We start from the raw sequence: 27,705 nt of genomic DNA, 5'->3' as shown, positions 1-27,705 counted from the left end.
AGCATTAGGATGAACCATAGGAAATTGCCATTTATTGAGGTTGAAAACTGTTCTTAGGGTTCAACATAAAACACGCTGTTTGGCTCCATTTATATCATTTATGTACAGTGCAAAAGCTGGCCAAACAAATCTCTGTTGTGGACAGTAAGACCGTGGTTGTATGTGTGTTGGGTGTAATAGCGTGGTCATTGGAAGGGAGAAGAAGGAAGGCTTCTGTGTTGCTGGTAACATTCTATTTTTTTATGTGGAGTCTGCTTGCCTGGTTGTGTTTAGCTTGTGAAAATTCATTGAGCTGGACATTTATAATATGTGTACTTTTTTGAATGCATATTTTAATGAAGAGTTGAAAGTTGTGTTGGGGTTCATCATATAATACATACATATTATTTAGAAACAACAGCTATGTACTGTCATTCTAACATCATGTAAGTTAAAAAAACACGGCCGGGCGCGGTGGCTCAAGCCTGTAATCCCAGCACTTTGGGAGGCCGAGGCGGGTGGATCACGAGGTCAAGAGATCGAGACCATCCTGGTCAACATGGTGAAACCCCGTCTCTACTAATACAAAAAATTAGCTGGGCACGGTGGTGCGTGCCTGTAATCCCAGCTACTCAGGAGGCTGAGGCAGGATAATTGCCTGAACCCAGGAGGCGGAGGTTGCGGTGCGCCGAGATCACGCCATTGTACTCCAGCCTGGGTAACAAGAGCGAAACTCCGTCTCAAAAAAAAAAAAAAAAAAAAAAACACACACACAAAATACAGATAATTTTAAAAGATAAAATATATACAGAAAATTTTTTCTTTCTGGTTCCAGTGAATAGTTTTATGCACCCTCAGTGAACATCAGCTCCCGCTGGAGATTTTTTATAAAGAAGTCCTTGGTTACTTAATGGCTGCATGATCTTTGGCAAATCTCCCAGCCTCAGCTTCTGTGTCTGTAAAATTCCACTAGATGGCTGTCCTCAGGATCAAATGAGGTATTTGTGAAAGTATTTAGTAACTGGTAAAATGCGAAGTGTCAGTATGATTATTACTATTAGCAGAGAGTTACTATTAACATAGATTTACAAGCTAGTGAAGCCAATTCTATAGTAAATAGTTTGAATTTCACTAAAAGTAGCTAGAGATTTTAAGAAGAGTGTTCCGGCCAGGCGCGGTGGCTCACGTCTATAATCCCAGCACTTTGGAAGGCCGAGGCAGGCGGATCACAACGTCAAGAGATCAAGACCATCTCTACTAAAAATACAAAAATTAGCTGGGCATGGTGGCGCACACCTGTAGTCCCAGAGGTTGTGGTGAGCCGAGATCACGCAATTGCACTCCAGCCTGGGTAACAAAACTCCATCTCAAAAAACAAAAAAAAGAAGAGTGTTCCCCATCACTAGAATGGCAAAACTATCTGCCAAAGATATTGCAGAGTGATTTCTGCACCAGGCAGAGTGGAAATGATAATATTTAAAATGATAATAGTGGTGAATCCTGTGTGGCAGATATTTTCTAAGCACTTTATGTATATTAGCTGCTATTATAACCCTTATAACAAGCAAAAGAAGGAGGTCATAATATTATGACTATTTTATAGACAAGAAACTAAGGCTCAAAGAAATTAAATAACACACACAAGATCTCAGAGAACACAGATGAGATAGCCTAGTGTAAATGCTCTCCACGTTACCCTCCTGAGGCAGGAGAGTCACTTGAACCCGGGAGGCAGATGTTGCAGTGAGCTGAGATTGTGCCACTGCACTCTAGCCTGGCAACAGAATTAGACACCATCTCAAAAAAAAAAAAAAAAAAAAAGCCCGGGCGCAGTGGCTCATGCCTGTAATCCCTGCACTTTGGGGTGCAGGTGGGCTGAGGCTGAAAAGGGTGTCAGCGAAGGTCGGTGGGAGAGAAGTTGGTTTTATAGGTTTGGGGTGGGCAGCGGAAAGTTACAGAAGTTACTCTAGGGTGGTTTTTTGCAAGCTGGGAGGGTGTCATAGGTTTGCAAGCTGGGAGGGGTTCGTAGGGTGTGGAGTCAGGAGGTTGACCAAGGTCAGTTACAAAGTCCAATGACCTTATCAATTAGTGTGGGAATAAGGAACAATAGAGAATGTCTCAAAGTTAAGTAGATGCCACAGGGGATGATCATTTCTTCAGTCTTCCAGTTACTTTAGATATTCTAGGAACTCATCTGGAGTGTCCGTGCAGGTCACAGAGGTTAATATGGTATCCATGGCACGTCAGTCAGCCTATAAGATCTTACAGGGAGGCTGAGGCGGGCAGATCACCTGAGATTGGAAGTTCAAGACCAGCCTGATCAACATAGAGAAATCCCCATCTCTACTAAAAAAAAAAATACAAAATTAGCCGGGTGTGGTGGTGCATCCCTGTAATCCCAGCTACTTGGGAGGTTGAGGCAGGAGAATCACTTGGACCTGGGAGATGGAGGTTGTGGTGAGCCAAGATCACTCCATTGCACTCTAGCCTGGGCAACAAAATCAAAACTCCATCTCAAAAAAAAAAAAAAAAAAAAGAAACCCTTCTATCTCACCATAGCCTCTGAGGAAGACAGGGAGATGGGTGAGAAATGGCCTCGCAGTAGCTCCTCACAGGCCTCTCACTTTCTCATGTTCTGGGAGGATCATGGGGCAGTTTACCAAGATTTAGATCAACTGAGGTTAAGCCCTGTCAATGTGGCCTATATGGACACATGCAAGGTCATCAGGACATCTCACAGAGCAGTTTACCTCCACTTCCTTTATTTTTAATTTTATTTTTTTCTTTGAGAGGGAGTCTCCCTCTGTCACCCAGGCTAGAATGTAGTTACACAGTCTTGGCTCACTGCAACCTCCACTTCCCATATGCAAGTAATTCTCCTGCCTCAGCCTCCAGAAAAGCTGAGATTACAGGTGTACACCACCACACCTGACTAATTTTTGTATTTTTAGTAGAGATGGGGTTTTGCCATGTTGGTCAGGCTGGTTTTGAACTCCTGACCTCAGGCCCATGTCAGCCTCCCAAAGTGCTGTGATTATAGTCATGAGCAACCATGCCCCACCTGACCTTATTATTATTTTTTTTAATAGCCAGTTAAGAACTCTTTTCCAAATACAGGCCACCCCATTAGATGCTTTAATTAAACAAACAAATATATATATATGTTTTGAGACAGAGTCTTGCTCTACAGCCCAGGCTGGAATGCAGTGGTATGATCTCAACCCCCACAACCTCTGCCTCCCGAGTTCAAGTGCCAAGATTCTTGTACCTCAGCCTCCTAAGAGGCTGAGATTATAGGTGCACACCACTGCTGCCAGCCAATATTTGTATTTTTACTAGAGACAAGTTTTCACCATGTTAGCCAGGTTGGTCTTGAACACCCGGCCTCAAGTGATCCACCTGCCTCAGCCTCCCAAAGTGCTGGGATTATAGGCATGACCCACCACGCCCAGCCTTAAACAATTTTTTAAAATTTGTCCTAGACAATATAGATCCAACAGTTAAATTTTAAGCAATTGCTATAGTCTGTGACTCAGATCAGATCAAGGTGAAGGAAATCAGATTAACATCCAGAAAACTGATCTTGTTCTGACGTGGATCCTGTTAACTCCTGGAGTTACTGGAGTTACCACTGCTGGGAGGATTTTGAGAATTCTCAGATGAAGATTTCCTACTGGTCAGGCTGAAGGTGGCTAGGGCAGTCTGCATTCAAGTGGTCAGATGCCCGGCAGACAAGAGCTGAGAGAGATCAATGGTTCCTCCTCAGCATTTTTCTTTCCCAGCCGCCAAGGTTGTTGCTGTCCTGCCACAGACATGCTGTGTTTTGTTTTAGGTTACTAAGCTTTGGGGTGATTTGTTAGTGATATGCATCCTAGGCATCATTAGAAAGGGTATCTCATGTATATGTAATCTATAAACATATAGTTCCTTGCTTTATATGAGGCTATGAGTTAAGCTTTCCCCCTCAGGCTCCAGGGCTCCGGGCGCCTGCCGCCCCCCATTGCTGGAGCGCACCCGGAAGTCCTGAGCTCGCGGGCCCGGCCCCGCCCCGCCCCGCCCCGCCCCGCTCCACCGCGCCTGCGTGGTGGGCAGTCGGCGCCCGGCGCCGGGGCGGCGGTTGCAGTTTGCAGTCAGTCGGGCGCAGTGCCGCGGGTTCGCTGGATGCCGGGGAGCCGGCGGCGAGGCGCCGTCTGGCTCGGGCTGGGGCCGGCGGGAGCGCGAACGAGCAACATCGGCAACTGCGGGCATGTGGACGGCGGCCTCGGCGGCCAGGAGGTAAGGTCCGCGCGGGGGAGCGTGGGTCGTGCAGGCCCGTGAAGGGGTGCGGGTTGCGGGCGGGCCAGGGGTGCGGCGGCCTGGCCCGGGGCGCAGGTGAGCGCCGCCAGCGCGGGGCCCGGTGGAGAATTGTCCTTCCGGCGGCACCCGCACCGTGCCCACTGCCGGCGGGGCCGCGGTGGGGACCCGGGCGGGGCGGGCCTTTTTCGCTGGCCCGTACTCCTCTGTCTCCCCATCTCCGCCGCCCCCCGCCAACATGGCCGCCACTCTCCTGTTCCCACTTGCCTGGCCACTGCCAGCCCCTTAGCGCGCGCTTTGTTTGAAGCAGAACAGGGAGGCTGGCGGGCGGAGGGGGAGCGGCGGTGCTGTGCAGTCGGGCGCGGGGAGAGGGGAGGGGAGGGTTGGGTCACCCCGGCGATGCAGGCCTGTCCTCGGGCCACCCTTCCTAGGCCCGGGGGATGGCGTGGTCCTTGCAAGCTGTAGGTTGCCGGAACGCCCACCGGCCAGTCCTCGCGCCGGCGCAGCCCCCTTCCTGATGCATGCGGCGAAACTTGCATGCTCTGGAGCGCCACGCACTTTTCTTCTCGTTAGTGAGTGGCCTTGGATGTATTCGTCTAGGAATGAGTGTGTGGAAATTTGCAATGCAGGACTGCTCAGACCCTCTGGTTTGGCTTTCTCCAGCGTGGATTGTGCGTTCTTGGTTTTACAGAGGTTCCTTTTGAGTAATGGCTTCAATATTGTCAACCCCATATGCATTTCAAAGTTTGTTTATGCAATTGTTTTTGCATTTCTCTTGTTATTTATAATGTTTGAATTAGATTTTGTGTTTTTGGAGAGATTTTCCGTACGTGGTGGAAGTGTTTTTAATCTTGGTAAATATGGATTGTCTATATTATCATGTTTATCGGAAAGGAAAGCAATACCGGGAACATTGAAACGTTTTAAAGGCTTTCACTCTCCACTGACTTGTGCGAAAGACGACGTACATACTAAAACGGGAATACCTGTCTTTTTTTCTATTGGAGTTTTCTGGAAGAAATTCTGTGCAATCTGAAAAGATTGATGGAGGATACAGTAATTGCTCTCTACATCGCTTTTGTTAAGCAGTGAAAATTAGACAAACTTGGAGATTTATACCTGGACATACTGAGTTTTTGAATGCTCTTGAAGTGAAATTTTGGAAAGGGCAGGTGAATGAGGCTTCTTCCAACCTCCCCCTTCCCCCCTCAGCTTGGTTAACAGGCAAACACCAAAATATTGTGATATCTGGTAATTTACAGAACGTTGGTTATCAGATTTGATACTTATATATTAAGGTTGTACAATATGTGTATGTCAGAGTTACGGGTAGTAGGTCTTAGGTCGTAGAGTCTTATCAAAAATACAATTTTTAATAATCTTCTGAGTAGCGAAATGGTAACTGTTACAATGGTTATGAATTGTCAAGGCAATAGGGCCGGTATATGTCTTCAGTCATGTTTTTATGCCTGAAATCCAGGAACCTGTGTAAATGGATGTTTCCTGAAACAGCCATTGCAATGCCATATGTATTGGTGTCCTTATAGTATGTCTCAGATAATGGTGTGTCTCCCTTACTTGTGAACTGAGGGGTCGTGATATTGCTGCGGCTTGTCTGTGCCCCTCTGCATTTTGTGGGTAGTGTCTCACATTTGGCTATCATATTTATAAGACGAGAGTTACTAATTTGGTTTTAACGGGAAGAAATTTAGGTGGTTTTCACTTCCCAGTGACTTACCTGATTGCACGTAGTTACAACGTTAATAGTTGCACTCCTTAATTGCTAGCATCTTTTTTCTAGTGTGTTAGATATATATTCTTTTGGTTTATCATTTAAAAGAATATTGCTGAGAAAGCATATAAATGTTACTATTGTATTTGTTTATATTTATTGGATGCTTAATTAAATGTGTTTTCTTTCCCTTTTCCTGAATGGAAAGAAACTGGGAGAAGAGAATCAACCATTTTGTGCAAGTACTTTGCTCAGTTTAGAAGACGTGGTATTGTGAAAACAGTGTAGTCTCTGGAGTTAGACCTGGAGTCAGAATGTATATCTAACATACTAGAAAAAAGATGCTTGGAAGAATGGCCTTCCAAGTCAGAAGCATCTGGGTTGAAACTGAGCTCCACTCCGTACTGGGCCAAAGCCATGTAACTGATTCATCATGCAGCCTTTTTTTTTTTTTTAAAGAAAAAAAAATGTTTTTAATGTTACTCGAATATGTCAGTTTTATTGTTTCTGTATACACACATTTGTTACTGAAAATTGCAAAAATAGCACATTGAAAGTCCTTTTATTGGAGTTCAAACTTTTGAAAACAAGAAAATTTAATTATACTGTAGCCAGACTACCCAGTGTTTTCTTTACATTGTTGCCCCACAAGTTGGTTTCCTCCGATTCTTGATGTTGGGCTTCATCTCACTGACTGCAGGCTTCTGACACACATGGGAATCTTAGGACCTACAGGCTCTTTGGGTCACGTCAGAGAGGAGAGCTTATTGAAAAGGATGTATTGAGCATGGTAGCTCACACCTGTAATCCCAGCACTTTGGGAGGCTGAGGCGGGTGGATTGCCTGAGACCAGGAGTTGTGAGACCAGCCTGGCCAATGTAGTGAAACCCCATGTTTACAAATAATACAGAAAAATTAGCTAGGTGGGATGGTGCGTGTCTTCCGGGTTCAAGCGATTCTCCTGCCTCAGCCTCCCAGGTAGCTGGGACTACAGGAGCATGCCACTATGGCTGGCTAGTTCTTTTTTTCTTTTTTCTTTTGGTAGGAGTTTTGCTCTTGCCGTCAAGGCTGGAGTGCGACAGCGCCGTCTTGGCTCACCGCAACCTCTGCCTCCCGCGTTCAAGTGATTATCCTGCCTCAGCCTCTGGAGCAGCTGGGATTAGCCCAGCTAATTCATTTTTGTTTTTATTTTTATTTTTGAGGTGGAGTTTTGCTGTTGTTGCCCGGAGTGCAGTGGTGCTATCCCGGCTCACTGCAACATCCACCTCTTGGGTTCAAGCGATTCTCCTGCCTCAGCCCCCTAAGTAGCTGGGATTACAGGCACGCACTACCACACCTGGCTAATTTTGTATTTTGAGTAGAAACAGGGTTTCTCCACGTTGGTCAGGCTGGTCTTGAACTCCTGGCCTCAGGTTATCCATCCGCCTCAGCCTCCCAAAGTGCTGGGATTACAGGTGTGAGCCACTGTGTCCTGCCCATGTCAGTTTTTAACATGAGTGTGCATGTAGTTGTTAGTATGTTCTTTTGTTACCTGTTTAGTGACTACAGGATCTGTGGTTATATGTTCTCTTTCAGTGCTGGCATTCTTAATTTGAATCTCCTCTATTATTTTAGCATCAGCAGCTTGTGAAGTTTACTGATTGTATTAAAAGAACAATTTTAAGCTGTGAGCTGACCATCGTAAAGGACTGAGCCTTTCTTCATTCTTTCCCATGGCTCTGATGCACGGTTTCCAGATACCAGTTAGGAAAGAAGTTCCTGAGATGATGGAACTTGTGCTAGTCACATAGGGCTGCTGGGACAAAGTGACCATAGACTTGGGGGAGCATATTAAAAACAGAAATGCATTAGTCACAGTCTGGGGGCTGGAAGTCCAAGGTTAGGGTCCCAGTGTGGTGAGGTTCTGGTAAGGGCTCTCTTCCTGGCTTGCAGATGGCTGCCTTCTCACTGTGTCCTCGTGTCGGGGAGAGAGAGCTCTGGGGTCTCTGCTTCTTACCAGGGCCCTAATCCCAACATTAGGTCCCCACTCTCGTGATCTCCTCTAATCCTGAAGAACTCCCAAAGGCCCCATCTCGAAATACCATCATCTATCTTGGATTAGGGCTTCAACACAGGAATTGGGCGGGACGGGGGAACGAACATTCAGTATGTCAGAGCCCCCCAGTCGCCCCCACTGTCCCCGTTTAGGGGCAGATTTTAGGCCTCAGGCGGGACACACAGGTGGAGGAAGCACAGGTTCTGCCTCCTGGGAGTGGTTCAGCCAAAACAAGGACAGGGATGTGGGGCAGACAACAGCCAGTGGGGTAACCAGCAGGAGTCCCGAGGTGTCACTAAGCCGAGGTGTCACTTTCATCTTTAGGTGAGGAAGTTGACTGAGCACCCACACACAGCAGAGTACAGACCACGTTCCCTTCAAACACGGCTCACTTACCATTCCTCAACCCTGCAAAGGGGAGGTGCTGCCTCGTCTCCTGAGGATGGTCCTGGAGGTAGAGGAGTCCCGGGAGCTGCGCACATCACCCACCAGTGACTCTTCAGTCCCCACATTTTCCCCAATGGGCTGATGTGCGCTGAGCTGGGGATGCCTTGCCAAGATAAACTCTTCTTCCCAAAGGCCACAGAGGGCAGGCCTCTGACACTGCCCACATGGAGCAGAAGGGATGGGGCATAGGGGCATCTATCCAGCTGACTGGTGTATTCTGGGGGAGGATGGGGCCGGAGAGGACCCAAACATGGCTCCCTTTGTCACTCGGCAGAGGGGCCAGACCGCCACGTGCCAGACAGCTGTGCCTCACCAGCCTCTGCTGCCGGGCCAGCCCCTGGCACCATGACCACAGCTCTGCATACAGGCAGTGCTGGGACCAGTGCTCTGGCAGTCACCATGGTCCTGAGCCAACAAGGGCCCTGGGGAGGAATCGGAAGTCAGACAGTGAAGAAGGTATTGGCCAGAAGGGAACCGGGGTGGGTGCCAGGTCCTGTCTGTGCTGGGATCTGAGATTCTGAGAGGTGGGTTAGGGGTAAGGGGGTAGAGGTCGGCCACATGGGGTGAGGGAAGTTCAGCAGAGATGAGGAGGACCGGACAATGTGGGAAAGAGCAGAGCATCCTCCCCAGCCTCAGTCCCTCTCCTGATGCAGTCCTCATCTCACTCTGAGACTCCAGAAGTCTCCCTTCAGCCAACACCTGGCCCCCGAATCCCAGGGCACTTCCCAGACAGCCAGTGCCACATCCCAGGCAGCCCCCGCTCTGCCCTTGAGGTCTGTGCCTGGCAGAAGGGTGGCTGGCCCTCGGCCCCTCTCGGCCTGGGTCCCAGCTCTCCCTGGCCCTGGGACCAGCAGACACAGCCACCCTGTGCCTGGCAGGCTGCCCATGCTTGTACCCGTTTGTGATGGTGGATTGGGAGGGAACTGTTTGAGTTACCAGCGTAAATCTGTGTCTGCATCAATTCCGCACAAGAGTTGAGTTATCATGTGGGAAGGGAATCATAGCTGTGGCGGGCTCCATGCAGCACCCCGAGGGCCCCTGAGGCCAGTCCCTGTGGCCACGGCAAGGAGCATCTGCTTCCGCCAGTTGGACAAGATTCTTTCCTGCCCAGAAACCGGCAGAAGGACTTTCTCTGCTCCCCACCCACCGTCATATCCCAAACACACCCGTGTGGATGGATGCCTCGACATCTCCCCTCAGCCCAGGGCCTGAGCTCTTCCTGATGAGGGTTAAGCAGGAGCGGCCGCCTCTCCCCATGTCCATATTGCAGGCAGTTGCCTTCTCCTCAGCTCCCACGGGGCAGAACAAGAGCCAGCCAGCTCTCAACATCCCAGGATTTTCCAGGGATGCTGATAACTAAAGCAGGTGGGGCGTTGTGAGTGGGTGGTGGGAGGGATCAGGGTTTCCTCAGCATCCGTCAGTCCCTGGAGCATCTGAAGGGGCAGCCTACACCTGGAGGAATGAGTGGGGCTGGCCCCCGTGGGTCCCCAGTGTCTGGAATCTCCCGGTCCCTCAGCTCTCCCTCCCAGACCCCCTCCACTGAGCAGCACAGCCCTGAGGACAGAGACAGCAGCCCAGAGAACGTTTCCAACACCACTATATTTATTCCTATTTACATATGAGACCCCCAAGGCATTGCTCCCACCCCCTCCCCCTCCCCCCAGGCCCTCCCTTCAGGTTCAGCCACCCTCTCCCTCCCCTCCCTCACGCTCCCTCCCTCCCTATCAAGCTAAGGCCCAGCAAATCAGCACTGGGGGAGAAGCTTTTGTCTGCTTTGGGGCATCAGATGTCAGAGCCCCACCTCGGGAATTGGCACCAGAGAGCCTGCCCTGTCCCCCTACTGGCTGCAAGCCCGCTTCTTCTTCTTCCTGGAGACCATGGGGTCACCCTTTCTCTTTTGAGGCTGTGAGTGGCCAGCCAGCCCCCAAGCCAGGGATTGCGCCCCAGAGGCTCTGAGCCCAGGCCCTAGGTGGGGCGTCTGTTGAGCAGAGGATGGGCCTCCGAAGAGAGCTCGCTTCTTGGAGTTGGTGGTGGGAGCCGCTGCTGGGCTGAGGCCTCCTCTCTGAGCAGAGGAAGACTGACGAGCTCCCTGGGGACCCTGTCCTTCTGGGCTGAGACGGCCTTGGGTGGCAGGCAGGGAAGCCTGAGGCAGCTGGGCTTCCTGTCAAAGACAGAGGGTGTGGCTGTGCCGGGCATCCCGTTGGGCCTCACTCCAATTTGCATCCTGACTCCCCTCCCTGGCTCCTCTCCATCCCACTCCATCTGAACCTGCACCTGCCCACCTCGGAGTGGCTCCCCAAGAAGCCGAGCATGCCCCGCAGGGTGGGGTAGACAATCAGATGGGGCTTGTGTGCCGGGTCCCTCCTGCCCCCGGGGTACCTGGGTTCCCCTCCCTCCCTGCTCTACCTGGGCAAGGGTGAGTCCTTCCTCCTGCTCCAGCTCCTGGCTTAGGGCCAAGAGATCCATCTGTGGATCTGGGGAAAGCAGTTCTTCCAGGAATCGGGAGTGAATGATGGCCTCCACCTGGAAACAGAAGGAAGACGGTGTGAGCTTCCTGGGCAGGGAGTAACGTGGAGCCAAGGACACCGGGAGGAGATGCAGAAAGCAGCGAGCGCCCCATCCCCACCCTTCTGGAGCTGTCTTGTATCATGGTGACCACCAGCTCCACACACAGACCACAGACCTGGTAGCATACACACATGCAGACAGAGACACACAAGCAGACCCACATATGACACAGGAAAAGACACAGACACAAGTAACGTCCACACTCCACACTCACACCCACACAGACACACAAAGAAACACAGTAAGAAATGACAGGCACAAACATACAGCAGAGCTTAATTCCAAGGACCTGCGAGTGACCCCCTTACCCACCCCGAATCCTGCAGACCCCAGCACTTCCAGCCAGCCCACCTTGGTGAAGAAGTCTTCCTGTGAGCACAGCTTGTCGATGTAGCTCAGGAGGCCTGGCTCTTCCCATTGTGCCTCGAGCTCCCCCGTGGCCCCAGTGGGAGGCCCCAGCAGCTCCTCCATGATCTCCATATACTCCTGCACCACTTCAGGGGGCATCTCCTCGGGGGCCTTGGTGTTCACTGGCCGCCGGGGTGGTAGTAGGTTGGTCTTGGTCTTTGCTGGCCGCCGGGGCCTGAGTGGCGGCAGGCAGGCAGGTGGGGCCTTGGGGCCGGCCTTCCTCGGAAGGTACACTGAGGCAGGGAGGGAGGAGGATGGGCGTGGTGAGGGCTGCTCCTCCTGCCCGCACCACACAGGGGAGGGCAGGGCTCGGGGACATGAAGTGGGACCCAGCTGGGTCAGGACCACCTGAACCACAGCGCCCCAGAGGAGATGCCGCAGGAGGGGCACATCTGAGACAGCATCGTTTGGGAGGAAATTTGGAGCCACCGATATGCCGTGTACTCTACCCGCTCGTCCCTGTTCCTGGGTGGATTGTATGTTGAGTTTTGGACAGGCGAGGGGAGAGTAGCTAGGAAACCTGACCAGGTCAATACCCTCCTTGGTGACCATGGGCCGCCCATGAAGTGACCTGGTCAGTATCCAACATATGCCCTTGGGAGCTGTCCTGTTGGAGGAGCACATCCCTCTCTTGAAGGGAGGCATGGGGTGTGGGGACAGTGGCCTCCCTTGGCCCCTCTGGCCTTTGTCGTGGCTCCTATGGGAATGTGGGAAGCCATACCTGGCTGCTTGACCACCTCAGGGGCTGACGGTTTCTGAGGTCCAAGCCTCGGCAGGGCTGGCGGAGGCAGGCACTGGGGCCCCTTCATCCACTGTGACTTCTGAAGCTGCATCTCCTCCTCAGCCTCAAACTCCAGGAACCTGGGGTGAAAAAGGTTGCAGGCCGTGTTGAGAGGGTCCAGGCCCCCTGCCCCCAGGACCAGGCAGCAGCCGATGGCAGGGATGGGAAGGCGTGCCTCAGACGGGCTGTCCAGGCCTTGCCTGGGGCCCATCCCCCAGTCCCAGAGGGAGCTGCTCCCAGAGTTCTGGGCTCTCCCTCCCTCACCCGGCCCCCGCAGAGCCCATGGCATCAACAGGGCTTCCTGACTCAAGTCAGGGCCGCGAGGCCCAGGAGGGCACCACGGGGACCCCTCCTCCTGACTTCAGCTGGCCAGGGGTGGGGTTTATGGCAGAAGGTGTCAAGAATGTTGCCCAGATGCAGGAGTCCTGAGGTAAGGACTGTGGGTCCCTGAAGTATAACCCAGGAGCACGAGGCCTGGGAGACCCCTGGTCAGGAGGAAGCAAAAGCTGGGCCCAAAAGACAGGGCCCCTTTCCCCCGAGGCTGCTGTCTTTCTGTCTTAACGGAGGGGACTTCCCAGGAGCAAAGGCAGGGAGGCCAGAGATGGGTCTCATGGTGTCCTGGACGCAGGTCGCCCCTGACCCAGTGCAGGTTTCTCGAATCCTGGCCAGGCCGGGATGGGTGAAAACCGACTTCTGGCCACTGCTGTGAGGAGAGTGCACCCGACTCTGTCTATAGTTGCCAGCCCCACTTCTCCCCATCCCCACAGCTGGCGGTGATCTCCTTTGGGCTGTGATGCTGGCTGCTCCCTCCATGACCCCCAGTGTCAAGGCAGGGGTTGGCCCCAGGCCAAGCAGGGTGTGGCTTTCCACCAGGGCAGTATAGAGACCCCAGAGCACTCTAGGAGGGAGGAGTAGTTTCTTGAGGGAGGCAGGGGCCCAGGAGGGCCTGTGTTTGTCCACACCCTCATGCTCCACGCTGAGAAACCACCACGGCCACCGGGCCTCTGTCACCCTCTCTTACCCTGCCATGCGGGCTCTGCCCCTGCATCCCAGACTCACTTTGCCGCCATCTGGTAATAGATGATCCGCTCAGAGTTGCTTGTGTGCTGCCATTCCCGCATGGCCCGCCACAGTTGCTCCTCCAGGGTCATGCTGGGCTTCCGCCGGGCCAGGGATCTGAGAACTGGGCTGTAAGGCGGTGCAGTCAGTCCCAGTCCATAAGCCTACCCTCCGTCCCAAGCCCACCTGGTCCCAACACCCGGCCCCTGTCCTCCCCACACCTGTCCTGCCATGTGTCCCTGTCCTGTTTTCCCCCACATGGGCTCCTCAGCCTCCAGGACACGCCCCCAAGATCAAACATCAACACAAGCCACTGGGTGGCCTCTCCTACTGCCCCTCGAGTCCTCAGTGTTGACAAGTGAACTCAGTACTATGGGTGGAACGTGTGTGTCCCAGCATTCCTGTACTGAAGCCCTGAGCCCCAGTGTGTCGGTTCTTGGAGTCAATCAAGGTTAAAACAGGTCATGAGGGTGGGTTCCTGTCATGGCATCCGAGCCCCGATAAGGGCAGGAGGAGACGCCAGGGCTGTCCCTCTCAGCCACAAGAGGACACAGCCAGAGGCAGCCCTCTCCAGCCAGGACACCAATCTGCTGTCACCTTGATCTGGGACTTCCGGCCTCTGGAACTGGGAGACATGACTGTGTCCTGATCAAGCACCCAGTCTGTAGGATTAGTTATGGCAGAGCCCGAACTGACTGAGACAGCACCCACACAGAATGACCGGGGAGCGAGGGTTAACGTGCAGGTTCCAGGGCCCCAGGACTGAGCATTTAAGCAGCTTCCTGGGGACTCTGGAGTAAGGTAGCCCCTGGGGACATAGCCTCAGGGTCCTGGAGAGGAGTAGAAACCAGAACCAAAGCAGAGCGGCATCGAAGCCCACTCCACGCCAAGTCTGTGAGCCTGGGGCGACTCCATTCTGAGAATCAGGGTCCCCAGTGTACCGGGACTCAGCTCCAAGGGAGAATGCAACCAGTTCCAGGATGCAGGGGCTGCAAGATTTTTTGGGAACAGTGATGGAGCCTCCTTACACCTACACGCTGGGCAGGGGACTTGCCTAGGGAGTGGCCAGTGTGTTGCCTGGTGGTTGTGCTCAAGCTCCCGTGGAGTACGGGTTTGCTCATCAGCGGGGGACACAGGGTCACAGAGGCCCTGCAGGATGGAGAGAGGCAGGACTGGGAGTGAATTGACAAACTCTCAGATCTGAGGCGTTGCCGCCTCAGTCACCACAGTCCACAGCCCTGAATTTCTGGGCTCGTGGGCTCGTGGTGCACTGAGAGCCATCACTGGAGCCCGTGGCTTTGGGGAGCGCTGTCCTAGATGGCCTAGTTCTGATAATGATAGCAATAGGGACAGTAATCATAACAGCTATCATGTAATGTGTCCCAGCATGTGCCGGACACTGTGCTATGTGCCTCATATGTGAGCTCAAGTCACCTCCTCACCATCCTCTGAATGAAGCATCATTGTCCCTTCTTCTAGAACGGATCGAGGGCGAAGCTGCAAATACCTGCCCAGCATCGACCCTAGTGTGGGGCCCAAGACCATCCCTTGTGCAGGCTGCACCACCGCTGTGCCAGCTGGACCTCGGCAGAACGGTGGGCGTGTGCCGGTTTCCTGCAGCTCCCACCCCCAGCTCCATGTAATGTGCCCCTGGCCTTTGCCACTCAGGTCAAGGGGAGGCACTGGGGTGCACTAAACCCAACCCGTGGCTCATGTTGGACCGGGAACCCTCTCTGACCTGGGTCTTCTGTAAACATTGTCATGAAAATGTTTGAAAGTAAGGATTGGCCGGACTCACAGGACAGTGAGGGGCAGGTGAGATGAGGCCCCTGAGAGTCTGTCCTGAGCGGCAGCCAGATTAATGTTGCTGAAAATGTGCCCTTCCATAGCTCCACCCATCACCTTCAAGACCACCCTGCAAGCTTCCCTGAACGGCGCAACCTCCCATCCATCCAGCAGCCTCTTTATGGGTGAGCTGCGAGATGAACTCCGGTGCCCCGAGGACACTCACATGAAGAAGCAGGAAAGCGCTTCCATGTCCGGACTCTGGGGAATGTGCCTCCGGGCCAGGGTCTTGTAGTGCTGCCAGAGTCGGAAGTTCTCATACACACTCTTGTTGCAGGAGTCGGCCGGTTGGGCCTTGGCCTGGGAGGGAGCCTGGCTGCCCTCTCCATGAGCCCCTTGTGGCCATGGACAAGCATTCCCTGGGGCCATGATGGGGGCCGGCTGGGGAGCCAGTGGTGGTGCTGGAGGAGGAAGGCTCTGGGACCAGCCTCCCTCACAGGCCTGGGTGCCCCCAATGACGTGGGCAGCCCTAGCGGGCACCACAGGGGCAGCTGCTAGGGGTCGGGGAGGTGGACAGGTGACACCCCCGCAGAGGGTGCCTGGAGCCTGCCAGACGAGGGGTGCCTGAGTTAGGACCAAGGTCTGTGCCTGAGGGACCTTCACAGGCCCCACTTCTGTCTTTATCTGTACAAGGGTGTTGGAAGCCCCAGCCCAATTCAGGCCTTGGCCATCCTGTCCTGCCACCAGAGGGGTGCTGGGGAAGGCAGACAGCACAAGAGAGCTGCCTGGAGGAACCACTGTAATCACGAGGGTCGGCCCGTGTGCTGGGCTGGGAGCAGGTGTGGTGAAGGGCAGAGCCGTGAACACTGGCATGGAGGCGCCAGGGTTCTTGGTCACACTTGGTTCCAGCACTGGGCATGCTGTGGAGACAAAGGAAAGAGGTGAATGAGCTGGGGTCTCCAGGTCCGCACTAGTCACTGGGAATCAGAGGGGTGTCCCAACAGCTGAGGGTGTGGGACAAGGAAACTCTGCAGCTTGTAAGTGTCTGTGAGTGTGCATCGCATGCGCTGTTCCTCCACGGGAGGGTCGCTTCACTAGAGAGCCTGGCCCTGGCTCCACTAGACTCCCTGACCCCTGTCTGCCAAGAAGCAACAGCCAAGCCTTCGCTGCCTCTGAGGGTCTCCCTCAGACATCCCTGGCAGACCCTGCCAGCCTTACAGGCATCTCCCAAGCCATGGGTCAGGGATGAATCTCTTGCCGGCTTGGTGGCCCTCAGCATGCTCAGCAGCAGGTGAGGGGCCTCCCCCAGGGCAGTGCTATGCACTCAGAAGGCCTATAGGAAGCCAGAAGATTCCTAATATTATGGTCCTATCTCCTCTTCAGTCTTCCTTTTCCTGAAGCTCTTGAAAATCCCTTTCTTTCTTAGCTCAGCACAACAAAATAAAACCACTGATTAGAGTGGGCGTGGTGATTCATGCCTGTAATCCCAGCACTTTGGGAGGCCGAGGTGGGCAGATAACCTGAGGTCAGGAGTTGAAGACCAGCTTGGTCAATGTGGTGAAACCATGTCTCTACTAAAATACAAAACTCAGCTGAGTGTGGTAGTGCATGCCTGTAATCCCAGCTACTCAGGAGGCTGAGGCAGGAATATTGCTTGAACCCAGGAGGCAGAGACTACAGTGAGCCAAGATTGCACCACTGCATTCTGGCCTGGGTGACAGAGCAAGACTCTGTTAAAAAAAAGAAAAAAGAAAAAAGAAAAAGAAAGAAAGAAAAAGAGAAAGGGAGGAAGGAAGGAAGAAGGAAAGAAGGAAGGAAGGAAATCATTGGAAAGAAATCTGTCCCAAGCCAGCACCCTGTGAACCCTGAAGATAACCCATATGTGTTATGGCCAGTGTGCAAGTGATTGTCCTGGCACCATGCACGGCAAGTGCTGAACAGGGGTCAGATTTGGGCCACTCTTTCCTCAGTGCTCAGTGGTCCTGGCTGCCACTCAGGAAGCTCTGTTCCCAGGGGGCAGGTCTGAGAAGCAGTGGTGTGGAGTTCCCTGAGATACTTTGATTGCTCAGCCAGCAACAGCTGCACACGATTAGAGCACAGCCAGGAAGCAGTGAGCAGTGGGGCTGTCAGGGGAGGTGTCCAGGGATTTCCACAGCTGCTGGTCATGTTACAATAGGTCATGGGACAACGAGCCCGTCTCTGGTCCTTTTCCTTTGAGCTCCCCATAACTGAATCTAGTGACCAACCAAGAACCAGAGGTTCTTGGGCCACAGGCCAGGTGTGGCAAAGTTGTCTGGAGCTCATCCCTGTTCACTAGGACCTCATGCAGTCTCCAGTCAAGGGGAATAGGGATACAGCACACGCACCTCATCAGTCAGGACACACATCCTGACTTGAAGAAGAATAATAAGAGGACCATCTTCCTATTTGTACGCTACTCTCCTTCCTCTACTGAATAGGAAACCAGTCTTTCCAGACCCTTCCACTGAGAACCAGCAAGAGTCCACACCTGACCCCTGTTCACGAGGTAGTAAACATGGAAAAGAGGCAAATTCTTCCTCTCCACAGTAACACAAAGTGCAGAGGACAGGTCATGAGCTAGCAGACAAGAGGAAGTGGATCTGAAGACCTGAGCTTCCACAAAAGGACGAACAATTCAGAACAAGCTGGGAAGCCCAGGCTGTGTTGCCTGAACTTCCCCAACTGCCCCCACCCCTGTTAAATGAGAGCCAACAGCCACCTGAACTGACGGAGAAGCCACCTCTGGGCAGGGAGCTGAGAGGCTGTGGCAGTTACAGTAGCCCCAGCCTCGCCCACCCAGAGGCTGTCACTGCGTGCTCTGTCACAGACAACCCACCCAACAGTTTTCTGGCTGAGCCCACTTCTCCCCACTCTTCCCTAAGATCTAGAAACGTCCAGTCCAAATCCCTCTGAACAATATGGAAGGGCACCTTCCAGGTGCCTCAAGACACAACACAGGGCCCAGACTTGCCTGTCATCCTCCCTGGGCCACCAGCACAACACGATCCCACCACTCCCTACAAAGACACGGCGATGTGACCTGTCCCCCTCTAGAAAGAATCAATACATCCACTCCATCCTTTCCCCTACATGGTGTATTCCGCCGGGCACCTTGGTCCACCTCTAAGGAGCCGTCCTCCCTAACCACAGACTCAGGGTGCCATGGCCCTCCCCAGGTGTGATGTATTTGGGAACATCCAGTGCTCCCTACCTCCTGGACATCAGCCCTATCAGCTGTCCCCTGGGGCACTGTGAAATCTGAATTCCCAAGGATTTGAAACATGGCAGAGAATTGGATAATGCCCTTGTCCCTACAGACTCACCTCCATTTGAAGCCATCGCCTCAGGCTGGGTGCTGATCACTGCTGTCTGGCAGTTTCTGTGGTGAGAAAAGTCAAGGGCAGGACCCAGAGAGTGACCTGCCTCAACAGATTCTCCTGAGTTCGGGTAGGTCAGGTAAAATTTGAAAGTATGGCAGTTTAGAACATAGGACCCAGACATTCTGCAGAGGGGGAGGGGCACTGCAGCAAGTACTGGTTGCAGCAGGGGACATTCTGTGAAGGGCTCCAGTCAGTAGGCAAGAGCTGAGCTTCCCTTCCAGCTGGAGGGCAGCAGCGCAGACTGTGTGCGCCCCTTTAGGCAACTTTTAAATTGTCCTTCTGTCTCACAGCACAAAGCTTCAACCTGATGTCCCCTTTACTTCCGTTCTTTGTCAACAGACCTACTTTTGTGCCCCTCAACCCATGCTCCTTCCCATTTGGGCTCTTTCCCTCTCTTCATGAATCTCAGCTGCACTTCCTAAACACAATTTAGGACACTTTTCCTAAGAAGCCCTGTGTTTGTCAGACGATCCACATCTGGATCCTCTGCCTGGTTCAGGCAGAAAGCCTTTCCTGGAAAGCCTCAGTCTGGGAAAGAGTGGCTCTGCGGCCAGAAAGCCTTTCATTTTGTTTCCCAGCATATTGTGCTTGTATTAAATATTTATTTTTTATCTTTTAAATGACTTGAATTTAACCAAGCAATACTTTTGCATGGTTCGAAATTCAAATTGTGCACAGTGGAATAGGCAGTGACCAGTCTTCCTCCCACTTTTTTCCTGTCCACAACATTTTGTTTCCTGTAACAAACGGGTGTTCTGATTCTTTTTCATCTGTCCAGAGATCTGTTATACAAACGAAAGGATAATGAAGCTGTTTTTGCTGTCTGCAAATGCTTTCAGGTTTTTTTGGGTGAAAGTTGATATATTCATATTAATATGTTCCAGTATTCTAACACTTCCCGTTGGCACTTATGAAGCATTTGCCCCTTCCTAGGACAATTGGACTCATGCAGGCAGAGTTGCGAGACAACATAACCGGGGCCACACTGCAGGGAAGGCGGCGGATTGCAAGTCTGAAGCCCAGGGTTCTCCCCTCCTTGCTCCGGTTGTGTGAGAAACTCATTTTCTAACTCCTGTCCGATATCCCTCATGAGTTCTCGGTTTGATCCCGATTCTGAATGTGAATGGTCCTTGAGCATTTCTATGAAATGCCTCCACAGTGGCCACTGGGAGGGGAGCGACCTCCACGCAGTGCCTGCCTGTCCGGGTGCTCCCAGGCCTTTTGTCCTCTGAGACAGAGCTGCCTTCTTACACGCAGCCCTCTTCCGCCGTGCAGCTCACCTCGATCTTAGCTGAGAAGATTGGTGGAGAGCAATTGAAGCAAAACGATGGTAAACTTACCAAAACAACATCCCCAGTAGTGGGGATTACAGGTGTGCACCACCACACACAGCTAATTTTTGTGTTTTTAGTAAGAGACGGGTTTTCACCACGTTGGCCAGGCTGGTCTCGAACTCCTGACCTCAGGTGGTCTGCCTGCCTTGGCCTCCCAAAGTGCTGGGATTATAGGCATGAGCCACTGTGCCTGGCCTGTTAACGCTAACTTCTAAGTTACTCCTTCCCATTTCCTTTTTTGTATTCCTATTTGCAAATGCTTTGTATCCTTATATATCAAGATCATCTGTGATATTGACTGACTTAATTGGCATCTCCCTTTTGTTTTACAAGTGATGGCCAAAAAATGAGCAAACGGAAAAAGAATTATCCAGATCCAGTTTCCATTATCCAGAAGTATGGTGCTGATGCGCGCAGGTACAGACCGGTGCTTTGCCTTGTGTGTCTTTATTGTTTTATATGTAAGCGTCTCCTATACTATTAGTCAGAATTGTTAGGTTTGGTTCATAGTTAGGTTTTTGCCAACACATCTCTGTTATAATTTGGGTGTTATGTTGGTGTGCTTGTTGATCTTCAACTCCCCAAATAGTTTTCTAGATAATAAAGGCATTTTTCAACCTAGAGGTCCGTTTGGGGAAGAGGTCCTCTGTTGGGTGTTGGTCAAGCTGTCCCAAGTCTTCCCCAGGCTAGATGTGGATTGCCTCTGCCTTCGTTCCTTTCTAGTTTCCCTGTCTTGTTGGTATTCGAATTCTCTTTCATCATTTATTTTAATTTTGTACCTACAGGGCCATGTGAGATATATCTATGCTAGAGCTAATATGTGTATGCTAGAGCCTGGTTGTGGTGCTGCCAGAGAAACAAAGCAGGACATGAGTTCTGTGTGTGGAGCAGGGACTTAAGATCAAGGAGGATTTTGCAAAGAGTGGGATAGAACATTCTGGGTAAAATGAAGAGCTTTAGCATGGCAGTTACTTCTCAGTACTCATTTTGAGTTTGTGGACAATCATTCAGTCCTAGACAGTTTGACTGTCCTTCCTTCCTGAGGTTTAAAGGAACTAAACCCTGCACTTTCTGACAAGGTTTTAGAATCTCTCTCAATTCTTAATTACTGTTTGGTGCAGAGAAGTAATATTTTCCTAAACTCTCTTCGGTTCACTCAAAGACATAATCGAGGACTTAATGTCGTACGTTGGTGCTTATGTTGAAAGTATTGCTGAAAATCAGAAATTCACACTGCCAGCAGTGTTTGGGATTTTTGTTATTTGTTTGTTTAAGTGATTGTAAAAGTTTATTTCCTTATAGTAACTTACCCCAATGTGCAAGTGTTTAACTGATTGTTCATTCCTAGGAAGAAGAAATAGAATTTCTCTCCAATGAGAACACAGTTAGAAAAAGCCCCAACATGACGGACCGGTGGATCCTGTCCTTCATGCGGTCTCTCATTGGCTTCTTTGAGACTGAAATGGCAGGTGAGTCTCTCTTGGTCTGTCCTCCCAGAACTACTCTCTTTGTAACTGCCCTTTTGGCATGTGTCTGTCTATAAACATAGTGGAAATATTGAGAGATACAGAAAATTAAATAGTTACTTCCTTTCACCTCTCAAATGCAGTTTTGTTAGGGCTTGTTAATTGTTGGGATGTCTTTGTTTCAAGGCCCTGGGGAATTCTGACCTGGCTTGGTGGCTCACACCAGTAATCCCCAGCATTTTGAGAGGCCGAAGCAGGTCACCTGAGGTTAGGAGTTCCAGACTAGCCTGGCAAACATCGGTGAAACCCCGTTTCTACTAAAAATATGTTAAAGTTAGCTTGCGATACAGGCGGGGCACATGTAATCCCAGCTATTCAGGAGGCTGAGGCAGGAGAATCGCTTGAACCTGGGAGGCGGAGGCTGCAGTGAATCGAGATTCCACCACTGCCTGGGTGACCAGAGTTAAACTCCATCTTTAAAAAAAAAAAAAAAAAAAAAGGCACTGAGCAATTCTGTCTTTAGGAGGTGTCCTGGCAAGCTCAACCCTCCACAGAAGAGCTTTGGAGTTCGATAGCTGTGGGTTCAAAGCCCAGCTGTACCACTTGTTCCCAATCCAGAGAGTTGCATAAAGTCTGACCATCAGTTTCTTTTTTTTTGTTTCTTATTTATTTATTTATTTTTTTGATTTTTATGGGTACCTAGATATATATATTTCTGGGGTATATATTTTTAGACAGGCATACAATGTGTAATAATCACATGACGGTAAATGTGGTATCCATCATCTCAAGCATTTATTGTATCTTTAAACATACCAATTATACCCTTTTAGTTGTTTTTCTTTATTATTTATTTATTTATTTATTTTTTTGACACACAGTTTCCGTCTTGTTAACCCAGGCTGGAGTGCAATGGCGTGATCTCGGCTCACCACAACGTCCACCTCCTGAGTTCAGGCAATTCTCCTGCCTCAGCCTCCTGAGTAGCTGGGATTACAAATACGCGCCACCATGTCCAGCTAATTTTTTGTATTTTTAGTAGAGACGGGGTTTCACCATGTTGACCAGCATGGTCTCGATCTCTTGAGCTTGTGATCCACCCGCCTCGGCCTCCCTAAGTGCTGGGATTACAGGCGTCACCCATCGCGCCCAGTGAAAGCTCACCTTAAAAAGAAAAAAAAAAGAAACACAAAAATTAAGTTGGAAACGGTGGCCCAAGCCTGTAATCCCAGCACTTTGGAAGGCTGAGGAGGGCAGATCAGGAGGGCAGATCATGAGGGCAGAGGTTCGAGACTACCCTGCCCAACATAGTGAAACCCATTCTCTGTAAAATAAAATAAAACAAAATAAATTAATAAATTACCCGGGATGTGCTCGCTTTGGCAGCACATACACTAAGCTTGGAATGATACAGAGATGATTAGCATGGCCCCTGCGCAAGGATGACATGCAAATTCATGAGACATTCCATATATTTTTTTGTTTTTAAAAATCAAATAAAAATAAATTTAAATTTAAAGTTAAAAAAAAAAAAAGAAAATTAGCTGGGCACAGTTTTGGACACCTGTAAACCCAGCTACCTGCGAGGCTGAGGCAGGAGAATCGCTTGAACCAAGGAGGCAGAGGTTGCCATGAACCAAGATCGCACCATTGCACTCCAGCCTGGGTGACAAGAGGGAAACTGTATCTCATAAAAAGGCGGGTCGGGGGGATTTATCTAGCACCTCATTTTTATAAGTGTGGACACTGAACTCTCTGATTTTTTTTTTTTTTTTTTTTTTTTTGAGAAGGAGTATTGCTCTTGTTACGTAGGCTGGAGTGCAACGGCGCGATCTCGGCTCACCGCAACCTCCGCCTCCTGGGTTCAGGCAATTCTCCTGCCTCAGTCTCCTGAGTAGCTGGGATTATAGGCACACGCAACCATGCCCAGCTAATTTTTTGTATTTTTAGTGAAGATGTTGTTTCACCATGTAGACCAGGATGTTCTGGATCTCTTCACGTCGTGATCCACCTCACTTAGCCTCCCAGAAGTGCTGGGATTACACTCCTGAGCCACCGCTCCCGAAAGATTTTTTTTTTTTTTTTTTTTTTTTTTTTTTATGAGACGGAGTTTCGCTCTTGTTACCCAGGCTGGAGTGCAATGGCGTGATCTCGGCTCACCGCAACCTCAGCCTCCTGGGTTCAAGCAGTTCTCCTGCCTCAGCCTCCAGAGTAGCTGGAATTAAAGGCGTCAGCCACCAGGCCCGGAAGATTTTTTTTTTTTTTTTTTTTGAGTCGGAGTTTCGCTCTTGTTACCCAGGCTGGAGTGCAATGGCGCGATCCCGGCTCACCGCAACCTCTGCCTCATGGGTTCAAGCAGTTCTCCTGCCTCAGCCTCCAGAGTAGCTGGAATTAAAGGCGTCAGCCACCAGGCCCGGAAGATTTTTTTTTTTTTTTTTTTTTGAGTCGGAGTTTCGCTCTTGTTACCCAGGCTGGAGTGCAATGGCGCGATCCCGGCTCACCGCAACCTCTGCCTCATGGGTTCAGGCAATTCTCCTGCCTCAGCCTTCTGAGTAACTGGGATTACAGGTGCGCGCCACCATGCCCAGCTAATTTTTTGTATTTTTAGTAGAGACTGGCTTTCACCATGTTGACCAGGTTGGTCTCGATCTCTTGACCTCGTGATCCACCTGCCTCATCCTCCCAAATTGCTGGGATTACAGACATGAGCGACCGCACCAGGCAGATTTTTTTTTTTTTTTTTTTTAATAAGATGGGGTTTCACCATGACGGCCAGGCTGATCTTTAACTGTTGACCTCAGGTGATCCACCCACTTCCGCCTCCCAAAGTGCTAGGATTACTGGCATGAGCCACAGCACCTGGAAGATTTTTTTTTTTTTTTGAGACAGAGTTTCACTCTTGTTACCCAGGCTGGAGTGCAATGGCGAGATCTCGCGTCACTGCCACCTCCGCCTCCTGGGTTCAAGCAGTTCTCCTGCCTCAGCCTTCCGAATAGCTGGGATTACAGGCATGAGCCACAGCGCCAGGCAGATTTTTTTTTTTCTATTTTTATGGGGTTTCACCATGACAGCCAGGCTGATCTTTAACTATTGACCTCAGGTGATCCCCCCACTTCTGCCTCCCAAAGTGCTGGGATTACAGGCGTGATCTACCGCGTCCGGCAAAATCTCACGTTTAAAAAAAAAAAAAAAAAATTAAGTGGAAACGGTGTCCCAAGCCTGTAATCCTAGCACTTTGGAAGGCTGAGGAGGGCGGATCATGAGGCCAGAGGTTCGAGACTAGCCTGACCAACATAGTGAAACCCATTCTGTGTAAAAATAAAATAAAATACAATAAAATAAATTAATAAATTACCTGGGCATGTGCTCGATTCGGCAGCACATACACTAAGCTTGGAATGATACAGAGCAGATTAGCATGGCCCCTGCGCAAGGATGATATGCAAATTCATGAGGCTTTCCATATTTTTTTGTTTTTAAAAATCAAATAAAAATAAATTTAAATTTAAAGTTAAAAAAAAAATTAGCTGGGCACGGTGCTGGACACCTGTAAACCCAGCTACCTGGGAGGCTGAGGCAGGAGAATCGCTTGAACTAAGGAGGCAGAGGTTGCAATAAGCCAAGATTGCACCATTGCACTCCAGCCTGGGTGACAAGAGGGAAACTCTATGTCATAATAAGGTGGGTCAGGGGGATTTATCTAGCACCTCGTTTTTATAAGTGTGGACACCGAGCTCTCTGATTTTTTTTCTTTTTTTCTTTTTTTTTTTTGAGAAGGAGTTTCGCTCTTGTTACCCAGACTGGAGTGCAATGACGCGATCTCGGCTCACCGCAACCTCCGCCTCCTGGGTTCAGGCAATTCTCCTGCCTCAGCCTCCTGAGTAGCTGGGATTACAGGCACGCGCCACCGTGTCCAGCTAATTTTTTGTATTTTTAGTAGAGACGGGGTTTCACCTTGTTGATCAGGATGTTCTAGATCTCTTAACCTCGTGATCCATCCGCCTCGGCCTCCCAAAGTGCTGGGATTACAGGCGTGAGCCATCGCCTTTTCCTTTTCCTTTCTCCTTTTCCCTGCCCCTCTCAGCCTGGGACACCCATGACTTGACAGCTGGCCTTGGGGTGCAAAGGCTGCTGTGGGTGACGCATTGATCTCCAGCCAGGTCTGGGCTGATGGCGCGTGGCTTGGGTGGATCTGAGGAATCCAAACAAGCAGCACATGGCATGGTATACTGGAAGGACCATGGCCTCATTTCAGGCTGAGCTAAGATTGAATCCTGATGGTGCACTGATGAGTCAGATGACCTCTATTATCTCAGCTTCCTCACCTGTAAAATGGGTTTGTAGTGTCTCTTTCACAACATATGTAAGACATCAAACACAGTGGTTTTTTGTTTGTTTGTTTGTTTGAGGCGGAGTCTCCCTCTATCACCCAGGCTGGAGTGCAGTGGCATGATCTCACTGCAACCTCTGCCTCCCAGGTTCAAGCAATTCTCCTGCCTCAATCTCCTGTGTAGCTGAGATGACAGGCAAGCACCACCAAGCCTGGCTAATTTTTGTATTTTTAGTAGAGACTGGGTTTCATCATGTTGGCCAGGCTGGTCTTGAACTCCTGACCTCCAGTGATCTGCCCGACTTGGCCTCCCAGAGTGCTGGAATTTACAGGCATGAGCCACCTCACTTGCCCGCACAGTGTATTTTGGATGTCCAATTGGCACTGTGGCTGCCTCTGGCCAGCATCAATTAAGCCATGCAGATGGTGGACTAGGCTGCTGGGGTAAGAGGAAGGAGAACCGGCTCTTCTCTCCTCACTTTCTTTTCTTTTTTTTTTTTTTTTTAAACAGAATCTTGCTCTGTCACCCAGTCTGGAGTGCAGTGGCGTGATGTTGGCTCACCGCAACCTCCACCTCCTGGGTTCAAGCAGTGCTACTGCCTCAGCCTCCTGAGTAGCTGGGATTATAGGTATGTGCCACCATGCCCAGCTAATTTTTGTATATTTAGTAGAGACAGCATTCACCATGTTGGCCAGGCTGGTTTCGAACTCCTGACCTCAGGTGATCCATCCATCTTGGCTTCCCAAAGTGCTGGGATTACAGGCATGAGCCACCACACCTGGACCCTTTCTTACTCTCTTTCTCTTCTGGTGACTTCTACAGCCGGACAAGAGCTAGGTCTCCAGTGGTTGCACAGAGAAGTGTGTTTGCACAGCAGGAGCCATTCAGTGCAGGGACTTCCGATGCCCCTCTGGATCCCACTGCCAGCTCAGTTCCAACAACAGCAACATCAACTGTGTCTCAGACAGTAAGGGGAGCAACCAGGGCGGGTGGAGAGGGGAGCACTTGGGGCCAGGGCAGAGCTGTGGGAAGAGGCAGGCTGGTAGAGGCTTAGCCTGAACCCGTGCACAGGCTGGGTTTGGGGCGGGCAACTGAATCAGGAGGTCTGGTCTCCAATCTGGCTTTTGCCAACTCTGGTCATTTGCCAGGTCCTGATCCCCTCTGGGACCCTGCACCTGTAGGGCAAAAAGAGGGGACTGGTCAAGGAGATCCTCCAAGGTTTTCGTTTGCTTGTTTGGGTGGGTTTTTTTTTTTTTTTTTTTTTAGTCTCACTCTGACGCCAGGCTGGAGTGCAGTGGCGTGATCTTGGCTCACTGCAACTTTCGACCCTCTGGTTCAAGGAATTTTCCTGCCTTAGACTCCCAAGTAGCTGGGATTACAGGCACTCACCACCACGCCCAGCTAATTTTTTTATTTTTAGTAGACATGGGGTTTCATCATGTTGGCCAGGATGGTCTCTATGTCTTGACCGCTGAGCTGGGGAAAGAGGCAGGGCAGGAAGGGGTTTAGCCTGAACCCGCGCACAGGAAGGGGTTGGGGCGGGCGACTGAATCAGGAGGTCTGGTCTCCAATCTGTCTCTTGTCAACTCTGTGGCCGTGTGCCAGGTCCTGATCCCCTCTGGGACCCTGCCGGCCTTGACCTCCCAAAGTGCTGGGATTCCAGGTGTGAGCTACTGTGCCTGGTTGCTTGTTTGTTTTTTGAGACTGGGTGGGTCTTGCTCTGTTGTCCATGCTGGAGTGCACTGGCACCATCGTATAGCTCGCTGTAACCTCAAATGCCTGGAATCAAGTGATCCTCACATCTCAGCCTCCCAAGTAGCTGGAACTGCAGGCATGCACCACCACACCCAGCCAATTTTTCTATTTTTTTGTAGAGATGGGGTCTTGCTACGTTGACCAGGATGGACTTGAACCCATCTCAAGTGTTCCTCCTGCCTCGGCCTCCCACAGTGTTGGGATTACAGGCGTGAGCCACTGTGCCCGGCCTCTCTAAGGTTTTTAATCGGCCCAGGAGAGGGAGAAAGTTGAAGATCAAGGATCCAGGGAGGCTGAGCATGGTGGTTCATGCCTGTAATCCCAGTACTCG

At 50.9% G+C, this 27,705-nt stretch overlaps 2 non-coding genes and 1 pseudogene across 2 annotated transcripts; 2 read left to right on the top strand and 1 right to left on the bottom strand.

Annotated features, from left to right (window-relative positions):
- The window catches only part of LOC105705718 (NUT family member 2F-like), a 181,078-nt pseudogene extending 162,631 nt beyond the window's left edge, over nucleotides 1-18,447 (bottom strand).
- A 4,211-nt stretch (nucleotides 18,448-22,658) lies between these two features.
- LOC135278113 (U6 spliceosomal RNA) lies at nucleotides 22,659-22,765 on the top strand. Its single transcript, XR_010345672.1, has one exon. It is a non-coding gene; the product is annotated as a U6 spliceosomal RNA (small nuclear RNA).
- Nucleotides 22,766-24,651: 1,886 nt separating this feature from the next.
- LOC135278116 (U6 spliceosomal RNA) lies at nucleotides 24,652-24,758 on the top strand. Its single transcript, XR_010345675.1, has one exon. It is a non-coding gene; the product is annotated as a U6 spliceosomal RNA (small nuclear RNA).
- The last annotated feature ends 2,947 nt before the right edge of the window (nucleotides 24,759-27,705 follow it).

Source organism: Aotus nancymaae, unplaced genomic scaffold, assembly GCF_030222135.1.
Source record: "Aotus nancymaae isolate 86718 unplaced genomic scaffold, 86718_ANA_hifiasm-v0.15.2.pri h1tg000036l, whole genome shotgun sequence".
Classification (NCBI taxonomy): Eukaryota; Metazoa; Chordata; class Mammalia; order Primates; family Aotidae; genus Aotus; species Aotus nancymaae.
Note: the sequence above shows the minus strand (reverse complement) of the source record. Positions and strands in the feature narration are given on the sequence as shown.